Source organism: Rhinolophus sinicus, chromosome 2 (assembly GCF_057876585.1).
Source record: "Rhinolophus sinicus isolate RSI-liver-muscle chromosome 2, RSI-T2T, whole genome shotgun sequence".
Lineage (NCBI taxonomy): Eukaryota > Metazoa > Chordata > Mammalia > Chiroptera > Rhinolophidae > Rhinolophus > Rhinolophus sinicus.
The window spans coordinates 118,335,588-118,361,732 of record NC_142502.1 but is presented as its reverse complement, the minus strand read 5'-3'; positions in this window follow the sequence as shown (position 1 = coordinate 118,361,732).

Below are 26,145 nucleotides of genomic sequence, written 5' to 3'. Positions count from 1 at the left end.
GCCATGGTTACTGGTGGTGACTGGTACCTCTCAGATGATGTACACATGAGCAGCAAATACATACAAGTAGCCATGAAGTAAGAATCCCTGTGATAATATGCAAGAAATTTAATATCATAAATATATAAAAACACTTGCCTTCTTCATCACTAAATGTGTAACTTATAGGATTACTGTGTTAAGTGATACAGTGAATACAGTGTTATGCATGTAAATGATCAATACATTTTAGTTATTATTAAGTTTTCAGGTAAAAAAATAGAAACCCACAAATATAAACAAGGTACTGGAATATACCATGTAATTCAGTTCAACAAATAGTTACCAAATAAATGCCTTGTTCTGGGGGATACATGGTCAATAATATATTACACAATTTCTCAAGTTTCTTACAGTTCATGGGGGAAAACCTTGCATGGAAAGACGGTAATAATTCAGTGTTATCTGGTACATGATTTGTTAGACCTATGCATAGCGCGTTTTAGTAGCATGGAGAAGAGACCAATAATTCAACTGGTGTAGGAGTGTGGGAAAGGTTTTATGTGGATATAATGTCTATAGTTGATGTTACCAGCAGGTATTGGAGAGTGAGTATTAAGCGGAGTAGAGTATGTACATAGCATTGACATGAGAGAGAACAGGGATGCATGTTCCAGTATTGTGTGCTTTTTTGTTTTGTTTTTTTAAAGATTCAGGAACCAGTATTTGTGAAAGGCATGGAAGAGTATATGAAAAGGAACTTTTAATTGAAAAACCATAAACTTGAATTTCAAGAACAAAGTGTGAAGCCTTTGTTTGTCTTTTCTTCTTCTCCTCCTCCTCCTCTTCCTCCCTTTTTGCTTTTTCCATTTAATATTTTAAAATTATCACTTTTTTTTACATTCATTCATAATCCTTGGTAATTTGGGGGTAACTCATTTGGGAAACTATCTTAAATTTCATCACTTTTTGAATCTTTTGAAACTACTCCATTTTCAAATTATTAGATTTCTACAATCCTTTCTCTGACTTCATCTTTTATTTTTTTGCACTCAATAAATCTGTGTTTTAATCTTCCCCCTCTCAATTCCATATTATGCCAGCCCAGGAACACCTGCCCAGATTCCATTTGCCTCTCTTCCTCCTCTGGATTTGCATGTGAGCCCTGTACTCATTGCTGATGTAAAGTCTCTCTCCTCTCTGAAGCATTGTTAATTTTCTTACCACTTCTCCAGTTACTAACTATTTATTCATTTTTAATCATCAACCATGTATAATATCCACTGTCTGTTTCTTTGATGCTAGAATTCAAGGTCAAAGGCATTGACTATCCATTGAATTTGCCACAATAATCCATTATTTTGCAGATATTTCACGTTGTGCATGGTAAAGTTTTACTTGTGTACTAATCTTATTTGACTAAAGACCATTGTTTGTATTTCTAGCTGAAAACTCAGCAAAATGTTTCTTAGGGAAAACTGACATAGTATTTGTACATCTGTTTGCTCTTTTAATTTCAAAGCTATGTAAGTATATCTGTTTCTAGTTCGCTAAGAGCCTTTTTCCGTTCTTTTAGATTTTCCCCTGCTTGCTGACTCTTGTCCTTTGCTATGTCTCACATACATGTATAAGTATTTTTAAATACCTTGAATCTCAGAAACGTACTTTCTACATGCCCTGATAATACATGAGCCCTCCCAAATTACTTGCCTTTGCTGTTGCATCTCCCTTTGCCAGGAATACAATCCTCTTTCTCTTCTAGATGGTTACTTACAAATTTTGAATATGCAAATTTGAGATGCCATTGTTGCAGAAAAGCGGCGAGGACCGAGGAACTCAAACGGCTCCCAGAGGTCAGGGAGAACACAGCTTTATTACACTAGAGGGCCCAGTGGGATTGTTCCCAAAGCACTGAGCACTGACTGGGGTCAGGTGCTTTGTTTTATATGTTTAGACCTCCGGGTTGGAGGGGAAATCTGGCCGGGGTGCCAGGGAGATCTGTCCTAGCAGCTGTGATCCCTCAACTTTGTTTTGACAGGGAGGCCTTTAACTATGGTGCCTGCGGGAGACAGCTCCGATACGGAGGGAGGAGGAGGGGGATTGAGCTCTTAGGGGGAACTTGCCGGAGACAGCTCCAATAATGGGGAGATTGAGTTCTTAGGGGGGGCCTGCAGGAAAAACCATCCCAACCCCATCTTCTATGTATAGACATTTTTTCCACTCAAGTTTGATTCTTTTGTTGCTTTCTCCTATCCCCTTGGGGATTACCTCCATCACAGACTTATAATTTGTCTAAGTATTCACTTGTGTGAATCCTCCACAGCCTTTGAGATGCTTTTTAGCAAAAGATAGTGTTTGCCATCCACTGATGTATCCCCAGCAAATAAAACAGCCTGGGACATAGCATAAACTCATCAGAGTACAGTGTAGGAATGATTGAATGCATAAAGTAATGAAAGACAGCTTAGTAAATGTGTACTTTGTCCCAATCTAAAGACCTATGTTCCCCATTGAAAAGCCACAAGTGACAATACCAAGCAGAGCGGTCTTTTAGCAAAGGTTGTGGAGCAAATATTTTTCCATCAAAGACTGCATCATTTTGGCTGATATGGTTTGTCTCACATAAATGTCTTATTCTCATCCCTGGTCCATTACATATTAACTACAGTTGATTTGAAAAACACAGAGTTGCCAAATGGGGTAAAAATATAAGCATGCTTCAGCAATTTAAGAAAAGACATTGTTCTTACTAACTGATCTGTATTTTTAATAGTAACAAAATACATTTTATATGTTTGAGTGGTACAAAGTCAATGGTTACTGTACAGCAAGGTGACTTTAACTTCACCTTATCATCATGTTTGGAAAGAAACAAAAGTCTTGATAATTAATTTTCAGGTAACATCAAAGCTGAGAGGCCTTCACTTTCTTATTTGAGACCTCAATGACAAAGTGTAGTTTCGTGATGTTATATACATATGTTTCTAGGAAAAGCAAAATAATATTTAATGTAGAAAAATGTATCTTAGAATGTCTTGAGAATGAAAGTATCCAATATAGATAGTCACTAGAAGAGAAAATATTAAGAAGCTGTTATGTTACTTAAAAAATAGAAAACCCTGAGTGATAGCATACAATACATTTGAAAGGAGGCATATAAATATTAAGGTAATAAAAATCCAATGTAGTTTCAGTTTTCACAATCCCAGGTTTTGTTTCATGAATCAGTGAGTTGATAGTACCTTTCCACAAAATGCTGGTAAGTACTTGGTAAAATTTTACAGGAGAGAACATTAGAGGTCAGGGATCCATAACAAAAAGAGGATAATTCAAAATATGAATATAATTTTAAAAAATAAGCATAACGGTTTGTTGGCCAGTTAAATAAATATCCAAGACATATATGATTTTTTTTTTTCAGTATGTAATGCCAGAAGAAGCTTCACATAGGTCAACAGAGAATTTTATCCATTAAAAACTAATAAAACTTAATGATGCATGTCTCTACTTGAAATAAGCCTCTCAGGCTTTCTTAATATTGGAGAATCAGTAATCCTAGTAAGCAATAATATATTTCCAACTGCCCTTTTCTAATATTTAATTTCTTGTTACTATATGAATAACATGCAAGTAAAAAGAAACCATTCATTTTGGTTCTGACATATAAGGAACTTGGAAGTCATAGTTCCAATTCTCAAAAGAAAGAAAGATGAACAAACTGAAAATCAACAACTCTTCTTAGATTTATCACAGAATTGAGGACACACAGCAGACTACTGCCCCCAAATATGTGAGACAGCTGATTACTTAGAATCATTGCTTACTGGAGCAAAAGCCCACACAGAGCGAGGACCAAGGTATGAAAACTTATACTGTAAGTGATGAGTTGCTGGAGGCTCAATGTGGACAAGCTTGAGAGTTAAAAACTTACAGGGGTGCATGTCTCTTGGGGAATCCTCACAATTCTGTGAGTTTTATCTCCAGGAGCCATACTGGGTTCCCAATGAAGATTAGAGAAACTCACTTGTGCTTCCCCAACTTGTGCTTCCAGTGAGTAGTTGTGGAGGAGCCATTTTGAAGTGTGCCAAGAGCATTCTGTTCTTCTTAACATGTCCTGCCTTCAACTCAAACTGTTTTTCCGAAGACTAACCATCAAGGATTTTACCAGAGCTTAACCAAACTGGGGGGAAAATAACCAATTTTAGTTCATTCTAGTTTGTGACTCAGGGAAGAGAGCTATCCACAATATTTTCAGGGTTAAGACAAGAGAAAACCCCCCCTGTCCTTCCAGCAAGAGGAGGGAAAAAGTAATCAGTTAAAAATAAATCCCATGTATTCCATTCTTAATATAAGTCTGTCTTCAAGGGAAAGTATTTTTCTCAGAGACCAATAAGGCTTTACCAGAGTCTAACTTACCTGAGGAGAGGGAAATACCCAAGATCAGTCTCCTCTAGCCCCTCTGTATCACCTAATTTGGGAAAGGGTGCACTGAGAGGCACTTGTAAAAGTCACCACCAAGGAGCACAAGCTCACTGATAGACTGAGATTATATCATAGATCTATAGAAATCTTAGCCTTTCTCCACAAAACATACCCCTACCTGAACAAGCCTCCTGTATAATAACAGGTGATTCCAATACAAAAAGTGGCATGTCTGAATCTTATCTAAGATGAAGTCTCTAGGAAAACCCAAAGACAACAGGGGAGACAAAGCAAGAACACCAGGAAATATTTTAGCCTCTGATATCTACAGCTACAGTAAACAGTTAACACAGCCTAACTCCTAGCTAGATAAACATAAATTCTCATTCTAAATGCTGATTTACCTCTGTTTCTTTTACCCAGTACACCACGTGTTATTTTCAACAAAAATTAAAAAGCACACTGCCGTTGTCGGAGTCTTTGTGTTCCCCTCAAATTCATGTTAAAATCACAATGCCCAATGTGATAGAATTAGTTGATGGGACCATGGGGAAGTGCTTAGGTCATGAGGGTGGGGCCTGTATCATGAGATTAATGCTTTTTATAAAAGACCCCACAGAGCTCCCTAACCCCATTCATTATGTGAGAACACAGTGAGAAGTTTGGTTTGCAACCCAGAAGAAGGGCTTCACCAAACTCCAAACAGGTTGGCATCCTGATTTTGGACTTCCAGCCTCCAGAATGGTGGAGAAATAAAATTTTGTTCATAAGCCATCCAGTGATTGGTATTTTGTAATAAAATCTTACATAGACTAAGACACATAAAAAAAGGAAAAACATACAGCCTGAAAAGACAGAGCAAGTATTAGAGCCCAACTCATACAACAGAGATAGTGAAATTATCAGACCAAGAATTTAAAATAACTATGATTATTATGCTAACAGCTATAATAAAAATGTAGACAACTTTTAAGAATAGATTGTTAATGTAAACAGATAGATGGAAATTCTAAGAAAGAAACAAAGAATATGCTAATAATAGAAAAAAACATTAATATAAACAAAGAATATATTTGGTGGGGTGATAAATAGACTGGCTATGGACAAGGAAAGAATCAGTGAGTTTGAAGATAAATCAATAGAAACTTCCCAAAATAAAATACAAAGAGAAAAAAAGAATAGAGGAGGAGGAGGAGCAGGAGGAGGAATAGGAAGAAGAGGAGAAGAAGAACAAGAAGAAGGAGGAGAACAAGAAACAGAATATCAAAGAGAACTATTGGGCAATTACGAAAGGTATATTATATTCATAATGAGAATACCAGAAGGAGAAGAAAGAGAAAAGAACAGAAGAAATATTAGCAGTATTTAAAACTGAGATGTGGGGAGCCATGGTTTCTTGCAACCCTGAACCTTGCAGACTGGCTCGGTTTCTGCCCCCATAACATTGTCTCTGCCTTATCTGAGAAGCGCCTAACGGCTGCTGAGGAATGTGGTGAAAACGGCCAGTTCCCGGACACAGAAGACTAAGGGCTTTCTGGACAATTGGTAGGTTCTGTCTCCTTGAGATATTTACTTTTGTGAGTTTCAGTGACCTTGTATCTTCTATGTCAAAGTAAAGTTGAAGCTGGAAACATTTACTTTCGCTGAGATAATGCATATCTTCTTCGTTTAACTGCACGTACTCAAACTGTATATATTGGTTAGAGATAATAAACTCAGGGCTTCAGCATGACTGAAGACCGGCCGCATTAGCATTTGTGTGTGTCTTTTATTTCATTCCCACTCCCCCATTCAGGTACTGATCGACTCGTGGCGGCTGGCCCGTCACACTGAGACTCTTCAAAAATTAATAACATAGACAAAACTATAGATCTAGGAAGCTCAGGAAATACTAAGAGTGATAAATATCAAAAAACCCACACCTAGGCATGTCATATTCAAACTGCAGAATATCATAGACAATAGAAAATCTTGAAAGAAGCTGGAGAGGTGGGTGGAGAACTCCTTGCCTACAAAGGAACAAAGTTAAGAATTGTACTTCTCTTCAGAAACCACACAAACACGGAGAGAGTGAAATGCAATAGTGTTGAGAGGAAAAAAATGGAACAATGTAGAATGCTGTATTTAATAAAGTTATCCCTCAAAAGTGAAAGAGAAGTAAAGATTTTTGTCAGGCAAACAAAAATTGAGAGAATTTGTCACTGGTAGACCTCCCTTTCAAGAAATGTTACAACTTCTTCAGAGAGAAAAAAATTACATAGGTCAGGAACTCAGTTCTACATAATGAAAGGAAGAGTGTCAGATAAAGTAAAATATTTTATTTCTCTTAATCTACCAAATAACAGTTCGTTCAAAATGATAAAAGTATCAACAATACATTCTGTAATCATGTCTTATAGATACATGAAATGGATAAAGTAATGTGATAAAATACAGGAGAGAGGAATTGACAATATTCTATTCTAAGATATTTGCAGTACTCATAAAGCAGTAAAGTGTTATTTGAACGTGGGCATGGATTAGTTGTCAATGTATATTCCAAACTCTATGGCAACAACTAAAAATATAAATTCAGTCAGATGTTCCTTAATGAAGGGGATATGTTCTGAGAAGTGCATCATTAGACAATTAGTCAATTTCATGTGGTGTGAACATTATACAGTACACTTACACAAACCCAGATGGTGTAGCCTCCTACAAACCTAGCCTATTAATCCTAGACTATATAATCGTGTACAGTATGTTATTGGATTGAATATTGTAGATAATTGTAACACAACATAAGTATTTGTGTATCTAAACATATCTAAACATAGAAAAGGTACAGTAAAAATATAGTATAAAAGATAAAAAATGGCCACCTGTATAGAACATTTACCATGAATGGAGCTTGCAGGACTAGAAGTTTCTATGGGTGAGTCAGTGAGTGAGTGGTGAGTGAATGTGAAGGCCTAAAACATGATTGTACATAACTGTAGACTTTATAAACACTGTACACTTAGGCTACACTAAATTTATGAAAAATATTTTTCTTCCTTTACTAACAAATTAACCTCAGCTTAATTTAACATCTTTATACATTTTTAAAAATTTTTCCTTTTTTTTAAATTAAAGTTTATTGGGGTGACAATGGTTAGTAAAGTTACATAGATTTCTGGTGTACAATTCAATGTTTTATAATAATACTTAGCTTAAAACAAACACATTGTATATCTGTACTAAATTATTTATATCTTTATTCTATAAGCTTTTTCCTATTTGTTTTTTTTTCCACTTTTTAAACATTTTTATGAAAAACTAAGACACAAACACACACATTAGCGTACACCTACAGAGGTTGAGTATCATTAATATCACTGACTTCCACTTCCACATCTTGTCCCACTGGAAGGTCTTCAGGGATAGAAAGTAACACACATGGAACTTCCATCTCCTATGATAACAATGCCTCCTTCTGGAACACCTCCTGAAAGACCTGCCTGAGGCTCTTCTTGAGGAGGTGTCACTCTTTTCAGAAATATGTCCATGGTGGTTTTTGTTTGTTTGTTTGTTTGTTTGTTTTTGTTTTGTTTTGTTTTATTTTTAATCATAGTTTTACTTGTAGGCAGACAATATACTATGAACATCCTATTAATGAAAACCTTTCACTGCTGAGGTCCATGTCTTCAAAATTTTACGGAACTTGTTGACACCTGAAAAAGTTTCTGCTAAACCTTCCACTGTGAATTTTCTTAGGGGTTCTTCTTTTTCTTCTCCTGTAGTTTTCTTTCCTCTTTCCTCTTCTTCAAATATGTGCTCCTGTTCCAGTTCCTACAATTCATTAGTCAATTCCTCAGGAACCACCTCTAGGAGCTGCCCAATGTCACCATCACCCACACCCAGGTTACAGTTGTGTGCCATCTCGGCCAAAACCGTGGTGATTTTTGCAAACTTCGCATCCTTTGCAAATCCTTTGAAGTAACAGACGAATCTCTCGAATGTCTTATTCCAGATGCCATGTCTATATTCCTTGGTGACATCACCCCATGACCAAGCAGGGATCTTGATGTGGTCATGGGTGTTGTAATTCTTCCAGAATAGCATCAGTGTCTTCTCAGGGTTTTCCTCAATTGCAGCAATAACTTGAGCAAATGTCCTCCTCAGGTAGTAGGCCTTAAAAGCTGCTGTAACAACGTGATCCATTTATTGGATCAAAGAGGTGGTGTTTGGAAGGAAAAACACTAATTTGATATTGGGATGAAGATCACCAACAAAAGGACAGAGATGCCCAGGAGCATTACCAACAATAGCAAAATCTTGTTATTCTCTAAAGAGTACTTCTCCATTTTATTGGCGTTGCAATTCTGGAGGGCATACTGGAAAAAGAGCTGGGTCATTCATGACTTCTTATTGCTCCAATAGGGCACTGGCAGTGTGTAGTTATTGATATGGTAGCAGGTCCTGGGGTTATCACTGTGCCAGATCACAAAAGGTTTCCATTTGTAGCCTGCAACATTGCCCCCAACCAAAACTCTTATGTCCTGTCCTTAAAAGCCTTAAAACCTGGCATTGATTTTACTTCCTTATAGCTGAAAGCTTTTTCAGGCATTTATTTCCAGAATAGAGAAGTTTCATCCACATTGAATATTTGCTCTGACAAATCTTTGTCCTCCACAGTCAGCTTATTTAGAGTTTCCAAGAATTGCCTTCACATGAGAACCCAGACTCACCACTCAAATTCAGATCATTTAATACATAACAATTCTCAAATCATTTAAACCAGAGCTAGAAGTAAACATTGTAGTTGGGCCCAGCCTTTTCTTTCAACATCTCAAACAAACTTTTGCTTTGGCTGTCATTGTCATGCTGCTGAGAGGAATACTCTTCCATATCTTGTCTCCAATCCAGGTAATTAGAAGATTCTCTATTCTAATACAGGTCTTTGTCATTTTTTTTTTTTTTTTTTTTTTTTTTTTTAGTCTTATTGCCTTCAATGAAGCAGATCCTTGAACAGCTTCTGTCAGCCTATTCTTGTTCTGCAAGATTGTAGCTAAACAAAACTCATAGACACAGACAATAATTTAGTGGTTACCAGAGGATCAGGGGGGAAGAAGGTGGTAGATGAGGGTAAGGGGATCAAATATATGGTGATGGAAAAAGAACTGACTCTGGTGAACACACAATGTGATAAATAGATGATGTATTATAGAATTGTACACCTGAAATCTATGTAACGTTGCTAACAATTATCACCCCAATAGCTTAAAAAAAAAACACCCAAAACAAACAAACAAAAAAACAACGAAAAAAAAAGTTGTAGCTATGGTAGAATGTGACATGCCTGACTGGTGAGCAATGACTATCACTGATTTTCCACTTTCATAGTCCTTAATCAATTTTAATTTTGTTTTCAGGTCAATTACTTAATGTGGCCTCTTACTGGAAACATTAGCAGTGGATTTTGTATGCTTAGGGGCCATGATGAATAAAACTACATGAGATTAAATCAAGCCCAATAGAAAATGCAATCAAGAAGAGTGGTAAACACAAGATCCCTGCTGCTGGCATAACACATACTGTTGTATAGCAAACATCTTTTCAAAAGTAGAAAGAGTACATTCTAAAATTACAATAAAAAGTATGGTATAGAAAATACAAAAACCAGTAACATAGTCATTTATTATTATTATTATTATTATTATTATTATTATTATTAAATGTTATATACCATACGTAATTGTATTGCTATACTTTTATATGACTGGCAGTGCAGAACAGCTGTTTACAGAAACATCACCACAAACATATGAGGAATGCGCTGTGCTATAACATTGTGAAGGCTACAGCATTATTGGGCAGTAAGAATTTTTCAGCTCCATTATAATCTTATGGGACCACCATTTTATATGCCATCTGTCATTGACTAGAACATTGTTACGTGTTACATGACTATAAAGTATAAATGGAATACTATAGGGAAGAGAGAAAATTGAATCATATTTAATTCTCAATTAAAACTAGAGAAGATAAAACAAGAATTAAAAAAACAAAAAATAAACAAAGAACAAGGTCAACAAATTTAAAAAATAGTAACAAATATGGTAGATGTGAATCCAAATCTAGCAATAGTCACTTTAAACATCAATACCCAAATATGACAATTAAGACAGAGACTCTCTGGAGGGGTGCAAAAAAATAGCAGACCCAACTATATGTTCTCTACCAGAAACCCCTTTAAGTATAAAAACTCAAGTTACAAGTCAAGGAATGGAGAAATATATACCATGCTAACACTATTAAAAAGAATGCTGGAGTATTATTCATTATATTAATTTCAGACAAGCAGACTACAGAGAAAGGAAATTATCAGAGATTAAAGAGAGGCATTACATAATGATAAAGGGGACAATTCTCCAAGGAGATATAACCATTCTTGATATGTATACACCTAACAACAATGAATCAAAATACATGAAGCAAAAACTGATAGGATAAATAGTCAAATCCACTCTGATAGTTGGAAATGTCAACAGCTCTGTAGCAATAATTGACAGATATAGCAAGTAGAAGATTAGCAAGACATAGTTGGACTAAATAGTACCATCAATCAGCAGGATCTAATTGAAATCTAGACAATACTTCATTCAACAACAGCAGAATAAATATTTTTCTCAAGCTCACACGGAACTTTTACCAACATAGACTACATTTTAGGCTGTAAAATCTCTTTAAAAATTTAAAAGAATGGGCTCATACAATGTATGCACTCAGGTAATAAGATTGACATGGAAATCAGTAACAGAAAGCTAACTGAAAATCCTCAAATCCTTGGAGCCAAAACACTTCTAAATAACATGTTTAAGAAGTCACAAAATTTTTTAAATAATAATTTGAACAAAAAAATAAAAAATACAACTTATTGCAATATGTGGGATATAAAAAAGCAGTTTTTAGAGAGAAATTTATAGCATTAAATCCATATAGTAAATAAGAAGACATAAAATATAATTTCCATTTTAGGAAACTAGGAAAAGAAGAGCAAATTAAATACCAAGTACAAAAAGGAAAACAAATCAATGAAATTGAGAAAAATAATTCAATAGAGAAAATCAATGAAACTAAAAGCTTTTTTTTGTGAAGATTAATAATTTATTTTGGTTAAATTTCTTCCTAGGTATTTTATTATTTGTAAAGCAACTGTAAATGGGATTGTTTTCTTAATTTCTCTTTCTGACAGTTCATTATCAGTGTATAGAAACACCACAGATTTCCATATATTGATTTTGTACCATGTGATGTTACTGAATTTATTTATTAATTTAAACAGTTTTTGAGTAGAGTCTTTAGGATTTTATATATATATATAGTATTATGTCATCTGCAAATAGTGACAGTTTTGCTTCTTCCTTTCTGATTTGGATGCCTTTTATCTCTTTCTCTTGCATAGTTGCTGCAACTAGGTCTTCCAACACTAGGTTGAATAAAAGTGGCAATTGTGGGCATTCTTGTCTTTTTCCTGGTTTTAGAGGAAAAACTTTCCAATTTTCATCATTCAGTATAATGCTCGTTGCAGGTTTGTAATATATGGCCTTTATCAGGCTGAGGTATATTTTCTCTATATGTTCTTGGTTGAGAGTTTTTATTATAAATTAATGTTGAATTTTTTTGGCTTGCACAACAAACATTTATTTGTCACAGTTCTAAAGGCTGGGAAGTCCAAGATGGAGGTGATGGCTGATATCATTCTTGGGGAAGGAGTGGGATAGAGAGAGAGAAAGCAAATTAATGTTGAATTTTATCAAATGCTTTTCCTACATATATTGAAATTATCATATAATTTTTATCCTTCATTTTGTTAATGTGGCATGTCATGCACATTGATTTTTGGATGTTGAAACATCCTTGAATCCTTGAAATAAATCCCACTTGTTATTGGTTGATTATCCTATTAATGTATTATTGACATTGGTGGGTTAATATTCTGCTGAGAATTTTTGCATCTGTGTTCACCAAAAATATTAGCCTGTAAATTTCTTGTGTGTGTGTGTGTGTGTGTGTGTGTGTGTGCGCACGCGCGCGTGTGTGTGTGTGTTATTATATGATTTTGGTATGAAGGTAATGCTGGGCTTGTAAAACGTGTTTGGTGGAGTTCATTCCTCTTCAATTTTTTGGAAGAGTTTGAGAAGTATTGGTATTAAAATTTTGAATGTTTGGAAGAATTCACCAGCAAAGCTATCTGGTCCTTGATTTTTGTTTGTTTGGAGGTTTTTGGTTACTGATTCAGTCTCCTTACTAGTAATCAGTCTATTCAGGTTTTCCACCTCTTTATGATTCAGTTTTGAAAAATTGTAAATTTCTAGGAATTTATGCATTTTTTCTAGGTTGTCCAATGTATTGATGTATAGTTTTTCACACTATTCTCTTATGATCCTATGTATTTCTGTAATATCAATTGTAACTTCTCTTTCATTTCTGATTTTATTTATTTGAGCCCTCTCTCTCTTTTTAATGGTTTGTCTAGCTAAAGATGTATAAAATTTTATTTATCTTTTCAAAGAACCAGCTCTTAGTTTCATCAGTCTTTTCTATAATCTTTTTATTATCTATTTCATTTATTTCTACTCTGATCTTTATTATTTCCTTCCTTGTATTACCTTTGGGCTTTGTTTGTTCTTCCTGTTCTAGTTGTTTGACGTGTAAAGTTAGACTGTTTATTTGGGATTTTTCTTATTTCTCGAGGTAGATGTAGATTGCTAGGAACTTCTCTCTTAAGACTGCTTTTGCTGCATCCTGTAGATTTTGATATGTTGTATTTCAGTTTTTATTTGACTTTAAGTGTTTTTGGCATCTCCCTTTATTTATTTGATAATCTATCTGGTGTTCAGTGGCATGCTGTTTAATCTCCACATTTTTGGTGTGTCATTTTTCAGTTTTCTTCTTGTAATTGATTTCTAGTTCAATCTTTTTAAATTTATTCAGACTTATTTCGTGGCCTAACATTGATCGATCCTGTAGAACATTTCATGTGAACTTTGAAAACAAGGTGTATTCTACTGCTTTAAGATGGACTGTTCTGTATATATCTATTAAGTCTAACTGATGTAATGTGTCCTTTAAGATTGACATTTCCTATTGATTTTCTGCCTGGATGATCAATCCATTGATGCAAGAGGATTGAAAGGGCCATACTATTATTGTATTACTCCCAATGTCTTCCTTTAGCTCTATTAATGTTTACTTTATATATTTTGGTACTTGTATGTTTGGTACATATACATTTATGAATATTATATTTTCTTGTTTGGTTGACTCCTTTATTATTATGTAATGACCTTCTTTGTCTTTTATTACACTCTTTTTTAAAAAGTCTAGTTTGTGTTATATGAGTAAATCTACCTCAGCATTCTTTTTGTTTACATTTGCACGGAATACAGTTTTTCACCTCTTCATTTTCAGTCTGTGTGTATCCTTACTTCTGAAGTGTGTCTATTTTAGGCAACATATACATGGATCTTGTTTTTTTTTTATTCACTCAGCCATTCTATGTCTTTTGATTGATGAATTTATTCCACTTACATTTAGGGTAATTATTGATAGATATGTACTTGTTGTTATTTTATTAATTGTTTTCTTGGCTGTTTTTGCAGTTTTTCTCTGTTCCTTTTTCCTCTCTTACTTTATTTCTTTGTGATTTGATGGCTTTCTTTAGTGTTATGCTTAGACTCCTTTCTCATTTTCTTTTGTGTATTTGCTGTAAGTTTTTCATTTATTGTTACTGTGAGACTCATATGTGTATATAACAGTCTATTTTCAGTTAATAGCAACTTAAATTGAACAAAGTTCTATATTTTCTCCCCCATTTTATATTTTTAATATTTTTAAATTTTTTATTTTATGCATATTTTAATTTATTATGGTAATTTTAGTTAAGTTTACTACATTTGTCTTTAACCCTCATATTTGCTTTATAAATGATTGTTCTAATACTTTTATTATATATTTACTATTTCCAGTGAAAGTTTTACCTTTGTACTTTTATCGTTAATTGGTGATGTCTTTTCAGTTTGAAGAATTCCCTTTAACATTTCCCGCAAGGCTGATTTTAGTGGTGTTAAATTCCTTTAGATTTTTTTTAATCTGAGAAAATCATTTTTATTATTTATTTTTTCTGTTAAAGAAACTTGCTGGATAGAGAGTTCTTGGTTGTAAGTTTTTGTTTTTTTTTTTCTTCTTCAGGATTCTGAATATTAATTGGAATAATTAAAATTGTTAAAATGTCTAAACTATCCAAAGCAATCTACAAATTCAATGCTCCCCCATCAAAATTTCAATGGCATATTTCACAGAACCAGAAAAAATAATTCTGAAATTTTCATGGAACCACAAAAGATCTTGAGTAGCCAAAGCAATCTTGAGAAAGAACTAAGTTGAAGGTGTCATGCTCCCTGACTTCAAACTATGATACAAAACTATAGTAATCAAGACAGTATGGTATTAGCAGAAAAACAGACACACAGATCAATGCAACAGAATTTAGAGCTCATACATAAAGCCACAGACATATGCACAATTAATTTACAGCAAAAGAGCCAAGAACATTCAATGAAGAAAGGACAGTCTCTTCAATAAATGATCTTGGAAAAAATGGGAAGCCACATGCAAAAGAAGAAAATTGGACTACTCTCTTACATTATACACAAATAACCGACTCAAAACAGATTAAAGATTTGAATGTAAGACCTGAAACCATAAAATTTCTATAAGAAAAACAAACAGTAAGCTCCTTGACATTGGTCTTAGTGATGTTTCTGTAGATATGACTCCAAAGGCATGGGCAACAAAAGCAAAAATAAACAAAAGGAACTACATCAAACTAAAAAGCTTCTGCACAATGAAGGAAACCATCATCAAAATGAAACGACAACCTCCTGAATAGGAGATGATACTTGCCAATCATACATCTGATAAGGGATTAATATCTGAAATATATAACAAACTCATACAACATAACAAGAAAAAACAAATAACAGAATTAAAAAATGGTCAGGGAATCTGAATAGACACTTCAAAATCAGTAAAGGAACTGTTTCTTTTTATTGGATAATGGTATTCAAAACCAAGATCAGGGCACTAGGTATGCTCATTAACCCTGGGGTATCATTACTAATGAACTCTCTCAGTTGACAGGTCAATGACATATATGTGTCTACATTTATGAATATTTCTATATATAACTATTTGTGATTATATTAAGCTAAATATGAATTCATACTGATGTCCACTCCAGTCCATTACCCTGTAGATCATTCTAGCCTCTTTTCTTGCTTACCTGTGACCTCTTCGTTAAACAGTGAGAAAACTGGCTAATACCATCCAAAATTCATTTATATTTTTAAATTCCAGTGCACAGGTATAGCAGTATCAGAATCGTTAACCTTATTGCTGAGGGATACAACTTTATCAACTACAATACAGGGCTTGTATACAGGCTTTGATTTTTTTTCCTTTAGTTTTGCAGACTGTTTTTATTTTCAAACAGCACCCTTTCTTCCAATCCCTTCAGTGAGATTGTCTCATGTATTTGCAATACAAATACTGTTTCATCATATTGTGTATTCCATTCTGGTACTCAACCAATTTTCTAAATGAGTTTTTAAAATGTGCATGCATTCACTAAGGTTCACTCTTAGTGCTGAAGTTTAATGTGTTTTGACAAATGCATAGTGTCTGCATCTAAAATAACAGTATCATTCAGAATGCTATCATCCCCAAACAGTCCCCTGTGCTTCACCTACTCAACCTTTCCTCTTTTCTCCATGAACAGCAGGCAATCCTAATCTTTTAATGATCTCAGTGGTTTGAGTTTTCCAGAACATCACATAATTGGAATCATTCAATATGTAGCATTTTTAGATTCTAAATTTTCAAATCAGTTGTGTAAACACTTAGGAATGTGAATGCTGGATTGTTTGGTAAAAGTGTGTTTTGCTTTGTAAGAAAATGTTAAACTATGTTCCAAGTAGCTGTACCATATTGCATTGCCATCAGTAATGAGTAAGAGTTCCCATTGCACTGTGTCCTCACAAGCATTTGTTATTGTAAGGTTAGTTTTTGTTTCATATAATTTTGGATTTCAGCCATCCTAATAGGTGTCTAGTGGTATCTCATTGTTGTTTTAATTTGCAATTCCCTAATCACACATGATATTGCACATTTATTCATATGGTTATTTGTCATATGTATATCTTCTTTGGTGAGATGTCTGTGAAGATAGTTTGCCTATTTTTTAAAATAAATTATTGGTGAGCAGTGTGTTTTTCCAGTACCCATCAACTCCAAGTCAAGTCGTTGTTTTCCATCTAGTTGTGGAGGGCGCAGTCCACTGGCCCATGTGGGAATCGAACCAGTGACCTTGGTGTTATGAGCATTGCACTCTAACCAACTGAGCCAACCAGGTGCTCCAATTTTTTGCCTATTTTTAAACTGGGTTGTTTGTTTTCTTTTTGTTCAGTTTTCAGGGTATTTTGTATATTTTAGATACAAGTCCTTTGTCAGGTATGTGTTTTACAAACATTATTTCTCCATCTGTGGCTTGTCTTTCCAATTTTTTAATAATGTCATTCTCAGAGTAGAAGTTTTTCACTTCAATAAAGTCAAATGTATTATTTTTTTTAATTAATTGTGTTTGTACTGTTGTATTACACATTCATCACCAGATCCAAGGTGTCCTGGATTTTCTCATTATCTTGTGGAAGTTTTATACTTTTGCATTTTATACTTAGGTCTATGATAAATTTTGAGTTCATTTTTATTAAAGGTATAAAGTCTGTGTCTAAGATATCTTTTTTGCATGTGGGTGTCCTATTGTTTCAGCACCATTTTTTGAAAAGATTGTCCTTTGTCCATTGAACTGCCTTTGCTCATTTGTTAAAGATTAGTTGACTGTATTTGTATGTGCCTATTTCAAGGCTCTCTATTCTGTTCCATTTGATCTATGCATTATTTCTTTTACCTATACCATGCTGTCTTGATTCTTGTAGTTTAATAGTTAACTTGAAATCAGGTAGTGTGAGTTTTCTAATTTTGATCATTTTCATACTGTGTTGGCTATCTTTGTCATTTTGCCTTTCTATATAAGCTTAAGAATTTATTTGTGAACATAGTTGGCCCTTGAACAATGTGGGATTGAACTATGTGGGTCCACTTGTATACAGATTGTTTTCAATTAATCCTGTAAATTATTTTCTCTTATGTTTTTCTTAATAACATTTTATTTTCTGTAGCTGACTTTATTGTAAGAATATAATACATAATACATATAACATACAAAATATGTGTTAACTGATGGTTTATGTTATTGATTTGGTCTGTTTTGGGAGAGTCAAAAGTTATGTGCAGATTTTTAACTGTGTGGGGGGTTCAGCATCCCCAAACTTCACATTGTTCAAAGGTTAACTGTATCTTCAAAAGAGCTTGTTGGGATTTGGTTTGGGATTACATTGAATCTACAAAGTAATTTGGGAATAATTGTATTTCAGCAATATTTAACCTTCCAAATTTTGAACATACATTATCTCTTAGCTTATTTAGATATTTGATTTTGTTCATCTTAATTTTGTAATTTTTGGCATAGAAAACTTATATGTAGTTATATTTATATCAGTATTTCTTTTTATATTTTGATATTGTTATGAATGGTATTGTTTGTTTGATTTCAATTTCCAATTGTTCATTGCTGTTGTATATAAAGGCATATATTTGACTTTTACATATTAACATCGTATCCTGAATTTGCTATACTAACTTATTAGTTTAAGTAGTTTTCTGTTAATTTTTGAGGGATTTTCCACAGAGACCATCATATCATTTGTGAACAAAAGCAGCTTTATTTCTTCTTTCGGAATTTGTGCATTTTTATTTTTTTATTGCATTAGCTGAGGCTTCCAGTACATTGATGGATACAAGTGGTGAGAAAGGACATCCTTGTCTTGTTTCTGACCATAAGGAGGGAATATCTAGTTTCTCACCATTATGTATGACGTTAGCTATAGGTTTTACAGTCGATGGTCTTTATCAAGCTGAGGAAGTTCCTCTTTTTTCCTTAATTTTCTGAGAGTTTATCATGAATATTGTTGGATTTTGTCCAATGTTTTTACTGTACCAATTTTTATGATTATATGATTTTTATTCTTCAGCCTGTCGATGTGATGAATTATGATGATTTATTTTTTTTAATGTTGAACCAGCCTAGTATACCTGAAATAAATCAAACTTGATTGTAGTGTATAATTACTTTTACATATGGTTGAATTCAATGTATTGACATTTTATTAAGAAATTTGGCAACTATGTCATGAGAAATACTGGTTCATAGCTTTCCTTTCTTGTATTATCTTTACCTGGTTTAATATTAGTGTAATGCTAACATCAAATAATGAGTTACAAAGAATTTCCTCTGCTTCTATCTTGTAGAAAATATAATGAAGACCTGGTATTTCTTCCTTATGTTTGGTAAGATGTACCAGTAAAAGCATCTGAGCCTGGTGTTTTCTATGTTGTAGGTTAGTAGTCAATGAATCCATTTCTTTAACAGATATAAGTCTATTCAGATTATCTCATTTCTACTGTGTGAGTTTTGGTAGCTTGTATCTTTTAAGGAAAGTTATCACCTTTTGATTGTAGAGGTCTTTACAGTATTCCTTTATTATCTTTTAAGATTCCTGGTATCAATAATGATAATGATGAAATTGCATTTGTATCTTCCCTCTTTTGGGGCACGATTAGCCTTGTTATAATCTTACTAATTTTATTAATCTTTTCAAAGAGCCAGATTTGGTTTCATTTATTATCTTTATTGTTTTGTTTTTTTTTCTGTTTTCAATTTAATTGATTTCTGTTCTAAATTTTATTGTTTTCTTTTTTTGCCACATGCTTTAGGCTTAAGTTGTTCTTCTATCTCTGATCTCCTAAAATGAAAGTTTAGGATATTGATTTTAGACATTTATTTTTGAAAATATATACATTTTATGCTATAAATTTCTCATTAAGCACTGCCTTCGCTGCAAACTCCAAATTTTGATGAATTGTATTTTTGTTTTCATTGAGTGTAAAATATTTTTAAATGAGAGCCACATTAGCAATATGTCAAGGGAGGAAATCCAAGGCCTAATTCCTACACAAAAACTGCAAAAAAAAGCTAGCAGAAACTGTTAGAACGAATTTTGTGAGAACTCTGGAAAGCAGTCAAAAGCTTGTAGCAACTAAGCAAGCACTGAATTGGGAAAGCATTACTTCAAATTGTAGAAAAGTTTTTTCAACTTCGTCTCTCTCTCCCTTCCCCAGGTTGGCAGTGGTTTTAAAGCGACCATAGTCTTAAAGCAACTGTGGCTATAAAGTGGCAGACATTGTGAAGAGGCAGAGAGGTTTGAAAACAACCAAGATCTTACAGAGACAAGTGCTATGTTTCCAGTGTGGAAGCACTTCCCTCCTTCTGGAGTAAGCAGAGCAGACCTTAAATTACTGTGTATGTCTATTCTAAACTCTTCGGGGGCTACATGAAAGATTGACCCAAGGTGCTTCTCTCTATTTTGCCTAACTTGGAACTCGGGTGGGAAAAGTTTGAAAATGCTGCAAGGCCAGTTAACTACCTTCAGACACCTAGAGCAAAAAAGAACACTCCAAACATATAATAGACTGTCTATGGAAAAAAAAACTGAGTTTGTCTCTGAGAAATTAGGATATTCCAAAGCAATCATGTATAATGGAAGCAACATGCATATCCAGGCAAGAGGTACACTCAGAAAAGACTTGAGAGGATCCTAAGCTTTTCCTTGATTTGCTCCCTTGGCACTGTGCAAGCATTGTTAATGTCAAAGGAGGGACAGAGACAGAGACACACTGCAAAGAAGGGAAAGCTCCTGGCATTCAGTGAAAGATTTGTCCAAACACTAGGTGAATATGCACTAAGGAATAAAGATTTCACTGAAAATACCATCAATGAATACATTCTTTGCAATGATAGTTTGAAAAAGTCACTAACATAGCCAAAAAATATTGAAAAAGAATAACTAAGACATAGGCCTCACATTTTCCGATTTCAAAACTAACTACAAAATTACAGTAATAAAAGCAGGTAAGGGGATAAGAATACACATAGATCAATGGAATAAAATTGAGAACCCAGAAATAAACCAATATAACTATGGCCAACTGATTTTTGACAAGATGTCACATGCATTCAATAGAGGAAACAACAGTCTCTTTAACAAATGGGTTTGGAATAATTGCATTTTCTCATATTAAATAATGAAGTTGGACCTCTACCTCATACCACATATAAACTTACTTCAAAGTTGATTAAGTTGACAAGTTGATATAACTTATAAGGTGATATAAGTACTAAAACCAAAGCTCTCAAAAGGAAATATAGAGGTAAATCTTTATGACTTTGGATTTGGCAATGGATTCTTAGCTACAAAACCAAAAGTACAAGCAGAAAATGAAAGAATAAATAAATTAAACTTGATCAAAATTAAAAATTTTTGTACATCAAAGGACATTATCCACATAGTGAAAATACAATCTATAGAATGGAATAAAATAAATGCAAATTTTATGTCTTTTAATGTATAATATCTCTCATATATAAAGAACTCCTAAAATTCAATAATAGAAAGACAAACATACCAATTTTAAAATGGGCAGAGGAATTGATATTGAATAAATATTCATCCACAGAAGGTATACAATGGCTGATATGCAAATAAACACATGCTTAATATCCTGAATCATTAGAGAAATGCAAATTAAGACTATGATAAGAGATCACTTTACACTTAGTAGGATGGCTATAATTTTTTAAAAATGGAAAATGACAAGTTTTAATGAGGATGTGAACAAAAATTGGAAAATTCACATATCACAGGTGGAAATGTAAAATGATGTAGCCACTGTGTAAAACTTTTTGGCAGTTTTTTAAAAAGTTAAACAAAGAATTATCATGAGACCAGGCAATCCCATTTGTACATACTCATATATACCCAAATAACTGAAAATGGACTGAAACAGATACTTGGAGATACAATGCTCGTTGCAGCTTTATTCAGAGTAGCCAAAAACATAGAAACAACCTATGTCCATCAGCAGATGAATGGTTACATGAAATATGGTATATATTTGTACGTGAAATGGAATATGACTCAAGCATTACAAAGAATAAAGGTTTTATTGTTTTTTGTGTTTTTTTTTTATCTATATGACATGCTACACCATGGTTGAACCTTGAAAACATTATGCTAAGTGAAATAAGCCAGTTACAAATGTCAAAAGTTGTATAATTCTTAAATAAAATATCTAGAATAGGCAATTGGGAGCAGAAAACACATTAGAGGTTATAAGGGCCCTGCAGGAGGGAGGAATGCGAAGTTACTACTTAATGGCTACAGAGTTTCTATTAGGAATGATAGAAAAGATTTGGGAAAAGGTGGTGGTAATAGTCACACAAAAGTGTGAATGCAATTAATACCTTAAAGTGATTAAAATGGCATATTTTGTCATATATTTAATCACAACGAGAATTTTTTTTTTAATTTTTTTTAATTAAATTTATTGGGGTGACAATTGTTAGTAAAATTACATAGATTTCAGGTGTACAATTCTGTATTACATCATCTATAAATCCCATTGTGTGTTCATCACCCAGAGTCAGTTCTCCTTCCATCACCATATATTCGATCCCCCTTACCCTCATCTCCCACCCCCCACCCCCCGCCCCCCTTACCCTCTGGCAACCACTAAACTATTGTCTGTGTCTATGAGTTTCTGTTTCTCATTTGTTTGTCTTGTTCTTTTGTTGTTTTTGGTTTATATACCACATATCAGTGAAATCACATGGTTCTCCGCTTTTTCTGTCTGACTTGTTTCGCTCAGCATTACTCTCTCAAGATCCATCCATGTTGTCACAAATGTTCCTATATCATCTTTTCTTACTGCCGAATAGTACTCCATTGTGTATATATACCACAACTTCTTTATCCATTCATCTATCGAAGGACATTTTGGTTGTTTCCATGTCTTGGCCACCGTAAACAAAGCTGCAATGAACATTGGAGCACACGTGTCTTTATCTCTAAATGTTTTCAGATTTTTTGGGTAGATACCCAGGAGAGGGATTGCTGGGTCATATGGCAATTCTATTCGTAATTCTTTGAGGAACCTCCACACTGCCTTCCACAACGGCTGCACCAGTCTGCATTCCCACCAACAGTGTATGAGGGTTCCTTTTTCTCCACAGCCTCTCCAACATTTGTTACTATTTGTCTTGTTGATGATAGCCATTCTGACTGGGGTAAGGTGATATCTCATTGTGGTTTTGATTTGCATTTCTCTGATGATTAGTGATGTTGAGCATTTTTTCATATGTCTATTTGCCATTTGTATGTCCTCTTTGGAGAAATGTCTCTTCAAGTCCTCTGCCCATTTTTCAATTGGGTTGTTTGTTTTTTTGTTGTTGAGTTGCATGAGTTCCTTGTATATTCTGGATACTAGCCCCTTATCGGAGGCACTGTTTGCAAAAATCTTCTCCCATTCAGTTGGTGGCCTCTTTATTTTGTCAATGGTTTCTTTTGCTGTGCAGAAGCTTTTAAGTTTCATATAGTCCCATTCGTTTATTTTAGCTTTTACTTCCATTGACTTTGGAGTCAACTTCATAAAATGCTCTTTGAACCCAAGGTCCATAAGTTTAGTACCTAAGTTTTCTTCTATGCAGTTTATTGTGTCAGGTCTTATGCTTAAGTCTTTGATCCATTTTGAATTAACTTTGGTACATGGTGACAAATAGCAGTCCAGTTTCATTCTTTTGCACGTGGCTATCCAATTCTCCCAGCACCATTTATTGAAGAGGCTGTCTTTGCTCCATTGTATGTTTTTAGCTTCTTTGTCAAAAATTATCTGTCCATATTTATGTGATTTTATTTCTGGGTTCTCAATTCTATTCCATTGATCTATGTGTCCGTTTTTCTACCAATACCAATACCATGCTGTTTTGATTATTGTAGCCCTGTAGTACAAGCCAAAGTCAGGAAGTGTGATACCTCCATTATTGTTCTTTTTCCTTAAGATTGCTTTAGCTATTCGGGGTCTTTTGTGGTTCCAAACAAATCTGATGATTTTTTTTGTTCTATTTCTTTAAAATATGCCATTGGGATTTTGATGGGGATTGCATTGAATCTGTATATTGCTTTGGGTAATATGGCCGTTTTAACTATGTTGATTCTTCCAATCCATGAGCACGGAATGTCTTTCCATTTCTCTGTGTCTTCTTCAATTTCTTTCAAAAATGTCTTATAGTTTTCAGCATATAGGTCTTTCACATCCTTGGTTAAGTTTATTCCTAGGTATTTTATTCTTTTTGCTGCAATTGCAAAAGGAATTGTTTTTTGTATTTCTTTTTCTGAGATTTCATTGTTAGTATATAGGAAGGCAATGGACTTTTGTGCGTTGATTTTGTAGCCGGCAACTTTACTGTATTCGTTGATTGTTTCTAATAGCTTTTTGGTGGAGTCTTTAGAGTTTTCTATATATAGCATCATGTCATCTGCAAAGAGTGATAATTTAACTTCTTCATTCCCAATTTGGATGCCTTTTATTTCTTTCTCTTGCCTGATTGCTCTGGCAAGGACTTCCAACACGATGTTGAAAGGCAGAGGTGATAGGGGACATCCCTGTCGTGTTCCTGAACGTAGAGCAAAGGGCTTCAGTTTTTCTCCATTAATTATGAGATTAGCAGAGGGCTTGTCATATATGGCCTTTATTATGTTAAGGTATTTTCCTTCTATACCCTTTTTATTAAGTGTTTTAATCATAAATGGATGTTGTATCTTGTCAAATGCTTTTTCTGCATCAATTGATAGAATCATATGATTTTTGTCCTTTATTTTGTTTATGTGATGTATCACATTGATGGATTTGCGGATGTTGAACCATCCTTGTGCCCCGGGGATGAACCCCACTTGGTCGTGATGAATAATCTTTTTAATGCATTGTTGTATTCGATTTGCTAGAATTTTATTTAGGATTTTTGCATCGGTATTCATTAGAGATATTGGTCTGTAGTTTTCTTTTTTTGTGCTGTCCTTACCAGGTTTTGGTATCAGGGTAATGTTTGCCTCATAAAATGAGTTAGGGAGTACTGTCTCTTCTTCAATTTTTTGGAAGTTTGTGCAGAATTGGTATTAGATCCTCTTTGAAGGTTTGGTAGAATTCACTAGTGAAGCCATCTGGTCCCGGACTTTTGCTTTTGGGAAGGTTTTGCATGACTGATTCAATTTTGTTACTGGTGATCGGTCTGTTTAGATTTTCCAGTTCTTCATGGTTCAGCCTTGGAAGGCTATATGTTTCTAAGAACTTGTCCATTTCTTCTAGGTTGTTGAATTTGGTGGCATATAGTCCTTCATAGTATTCTTGGATGATCCTTTGTATTTCTGTGGTGTCCGTGATAACTTCCCCTTTTACGTTTCTGATTTTGTTAATCAGTGTCTTCTCTCTTTTTATCTTAGTAAGTCTAGCCAAGGGTTTGTCAACTTTGTTAATGTTTTCAAAGAACCAGCTCTTTGTCACATTAATTTTTTCTATTGTCTTTTTGTTCTCTATTTCATTTAGTTCTGCTCTAATTTTTGTTATTTCCTTTCTTCTGTTGACCTTGGGTTTTACTTGTTCTTCTTTTTCTAGTTCTTTAAGGTGTAACATGAGGTTATTTATTTGGGAGTTTTCTTGTTTCTTGAGATAGGCCTGTAATGAGATAAATTTCCCTCTTAAAGCTGCTTTCGCTGCATCCCAAAAATTTTGGTAGGATGTATTTTCATTGTCATTTGTTTCTATGTATCTTTTGATCTCTCCTCTAATTTCTTCTTTGACCCAGTCCTTCATTAAAAGTATGTTATTTAATCTCCATGTATTTGTGTTTTTCCCCGCTTTCTTTTTACAGTTGATATCCAATTTCAAAGCCTTGTGATCACAGAATATGCATGGTATGATTTCAATCTTCTTAAATTTGTTGAGACTGATTTTATGTCCCAATATATGGTCTATCCTTGAGAATGTTCCGTGTACACTAGAAAAGAATGTATAGTCTGATGTTTTAGGATGAAGTGCTCTATAAATGTCAATTATGTCCATTTCATCTAATGTGTCATTAAGGGCTACTATTTCGTTATTTATTTTCTGTTTGGATGATCTATCCATAGCTGTCAATGATGTATTTAAGTCCCCTAGTATAATTGTATTTTGGTCAATTTCTCCCTTTAGTTCTGTTAGTAGTTGCTTGGTGTATTTCGGTGCTCCCTGATTGGGGGCATAAATATTGATGACTGTTATGTCTTCTTGTTGTACAGTCCCCTTCACCATTATGAAATGTCCATCTTTGTCTCTTGTTATCTTTTTCACCTTGAAGTCTGTTTCATCTGATATCATTATGGCTACACCTGATTTTCTCTGGGTACCATTTGCTTGGAGTGTCAATTTCCACCCTTTCACTTTGAGTCTATGCTTCTCCTTGTAGCTGAGATTTGTGTCTTGGAGACAGCATATGGTTGGGTTTAGTTTTTTGATCCAATCTGCGACTCTGTGCCTTTTTATTGGTGAGTTCAGTCCATTTACATTTAGGGTGATTATTGATATGTGAGGATTTCCTGTCATTCTATCTTTAGTTTTCTGGTAAGGCTGTGTCTCCATTGTTTCTTTGCCTTTTTGTTGTTGTCTATTATTTCT